At 41.1% G+C, this 3,343-nt stretch overlaps 1 protein-coding gene across 4 annotated transcripts in view; it reads left to right on the forward strand.

Annotated features, from left to right (window-relative positions):
* abcb7 (ATP-binding cassette, sub-family B (MDR/TAP), member 7) overlaps positions 1 to 3,343 on the forward strand; it is a 96,269-nt gene that overhangs the window by 391 nt on the left and 92,535 nt on the right. The gene's annotated exons all lie outside the window — the stretch shown is intronic.

Below are 3,343 nucleotides of genomic sequence, written 5' to 3' on the forward strand. Positions count from 1 at the left end.
TCTCCCCCCTCCCCAGACCCTTCAGTCCAACTCGTCCAGGCCGACCAAGTTTCCCAAACTAAAGTAGTCTCATTTGTCGATGTTTAGCCCATGTCCCTCTGAACTTTTCCTATTCAGGTACCTGTCCAAATGTCTCTTAGATGTCGTAACTGTACCTGCATCTATCATTCTCTCTGGCAGTTCATTCCACATATGAACCACCCTCTGTGTAAACAAAAAAAAAGTACTTCGAGTACTGAGCCATGGACAGAGGAGAGAGGAGTGTGATGGCATGATGAACAGTCTTTAAACAGTATGGAAAGGTTGAGAGTAAACAAAGGAGGTTTTGCAATCATACAGGTATTGAACTGGCTTTGAGCAGAACAAGGAACTTAATTAGTTATTTGTTAATAGTTAGCTATAGGGCTGAAAGGTGATACCAGATTTCAAGGGAAAAGGGTAGCAGATTAGGCAAAATTTGGAGATAAATTAGAAGTAATCATCTTGAAGGAGGAGTTATTGGCAGTTTTAAAAAGAGAGGCAGACTGTCTCAGCAAAAGGGAACTGTAAATAACACTGATATTGGAGGGCTGGAAAAGGTTCAGCTATTCTCTGAACCTGACCTGCAATCTTTAATGATCTGTCCATGCACACCATAATTTGTGGGGGTATGTGATCATAGGTTAATCGCTAATAATGCTTCCAGGAATAGATTAACATAAACTGACCGTTTTAGTTGAATGAAGAGGTGTGGCCTGTATTTTTTTTTATAAAGCTACATGTGTGTTGACCTAATCTGGTGGAACATGCCTTTCTGATTCTGCTATGTCATTATTACATCACAGGTTTTTTATAACAAATCACATAGTTAATAAGTATAATATCTAAAAGTGATGTTTGAGTTGGTATTGGTGAAAGTTGATTATCATTGGCAGTTGCAAGGTTAATGTTTGTGAAACATGAGTTTTGTCCCTATATTTTGGGGTGTGGATCATCGAGTTCCCAGCATTTAACTGGGAAGGTATCTTGTGAAAGTGTACTGTTTCGAAGTGCTTTTGCTCTCCATCATGTACATGCTGCTTCATCTGAAAGCAGGATGTTAGTTTTCACATGTATGCTGACAACATCTAACTCTATCTTAGACCACCATAATACTCTTGACTCTGCTATCACTAAATTATTAGGCTTTTAATCCAAGCTCCAGTATTAGATGCTTTATCATTTAAGTATTGGAAAGGCTGAAGCCCATGTTTCTGTCAATCTCCGTTTCCTAGCTGCCAACTCCATCTCTCTCTCCGTTGCAACAGACTGTGATTAAACCAAGTTGTAGCAACCTAGGTATCACATTTGATCTCAATGACACCACTAAGGTTGTGTATTTTCACTTCAGTAACTTTGTGTTGTTGTCTTTCATCTGTTGAATCTCTCATTCATGCCTTATATACACCTCGACTTAACCATTCCAATGTAACTCTGCGCTCATCTCCAACATTTGATTCTTTAAATCCAGTTCACCAAACTTCTGCCTGTCTGTTCTTACAACCAGGTCCTTTCCCCTATTAGCCCTCGGCATGCTGGCATGTTTGGCTTCCAGTCAAGCAAGGCTGGTTTTGAAGTTTTCTTCTTTGTTCTCAAATCATGGCCTTACCCCTCCCAATCTCTGTAATTTCCAGCCCCACAACCCTCAAATATATGCTCCCCACTAACTGTGGATGTTTGTGCATTCCCGATTTTAATTATTCTTCAAAAGGCTGTCCTGTTGCCTTAGCCCCAAAATGTTTCATTCCCCACAACACCCCACCTTGCAATAAGACACCCTTTAAGACCTACCTGTTTAATTAAGCTGTTGGTTGTATGCCCTGAGATCTCCTTTTGGTTGGTTGGTTGATACTTTTTTTTGTAAATATATTTATTTGCAATTTTTTTTAACTTTACACACACATAAAATTATTGAAAAATACAATCATAACAAATATCAGTATACCCTATAATAACAAATACCCTATAATACAAAACAAACCCTAAAACTGTGCAAGACAACACCAAAAAAAAGAATGAAAAAAGCAATAACAAAATACAGAACAGTTATGCTCAGTGCAAAGCTCCCAAACAAAGGGAACGGGAGCATTGTATTAACTCAGACTCCCTCCACGGCCCAGGGCTCGACAAATCTAACTAACCTGGTTAGACAAATGCCCTAGTTAGGATAACTGACAAATCTATATCCAAATAACTTAAGTAGGGCTGCCATGTCTTATAAAAATGGTCTGTTGTGTGGTGCACCATGTTTGTAAAAAAAAGTCCAAGGGAATGTGCTCCATAATTAAATTCTGCCATGCCAGCAAGCCCAGCGGGTTCTCAGACACCCAATTCATCAGAATATTTAGACCATAAGACATAGGAGTGGAAGTAAGGCCATTCGGCCCATCGAGTCCACTCCGCCATTCAATCATGGCTGATGGGCATTTCAACTCCACTTACCCACATTCTCCCTGTAGCCCTTAATTCCTTGTGACATCAATAATTTATCAATCTCTGTCTTGAAGATATTTAGCTTCCCGACCTCCACTGCACTCCGCGGCAATGAATTCCACAGGCACACCACTCTCTGGCTGAAGAAACGTCTCTGCATTTCTGTTCTGAATTGACCCCCTCTAATTTTAAGGCTGTGCCCACGGGTCCTAGTCTCCCCGCCTAACGGAAACAATTTCTTAGCGTCCACCCTTTCCAAGCCATGTATTATCTTGTAAGTTTCTATTAGATCTCCCCTTAACCTTCTAAACTCCAATGAGTACAATCCCAGGATCCTCGTATGTTAGATCTACCATTCCAGGGATCATCCGTGTGAATCTCCGTTGGACACGCTCCAGTGCCAGTATGTCCCTCCTGAGGTGTGGGGCCCAAAACTGGACACAGTACTCCAAATGGGGCCTAACCAGAGCTTTATAAAGTCTCAGTAGCACATCGCTGCTTTTATATTCCAACCCTCTTGAGATAAATGACAACATTGCATTCGCTTTCTTAATCACTGATTAAACCTGCATGTTTACCTATAGAGAATCCTTGACTCGCACTCCCAGATCCCTTTGTACTTCAGCTTTATGAATTTTCTCACCGTTTAGAAAATAGTCCATGCTTGTATTCTTTTTTCCAAAGTGCAAGACCTCGCATTTGCTCACATTGAATTCCATCAGCCATTTCCCGTACCACTCTCCAAACTGTCTAGATCCTTCTGCAGCCTCCCCACCTCCTCAGTACTACCTGCCTGTCCACCTAACTTTGTCTCATTGGCAAACTTCGCTATAATGCCCCCAGTCCCTTCATCCAGATCATTAATATATAACGTGAACAGCTGTGGCCCCAA

Source organism: Chiloscyllium plagiosum, chromosome 15 (assembly GCF_004010195.1).
Source record: "Chiloscyllium plagiosum isolate BGI_BamShark_2017 chromosome 15, ASM401019v2, whole genome shotgun sequence".
Lineage (NCBI taxonomy): Eukaryota > Metazoa > Chordata > Chondrichthyes > Orectolobiformes > Hemiscylliidae > Chiloscyllium > Chiloscyllium plagiosum.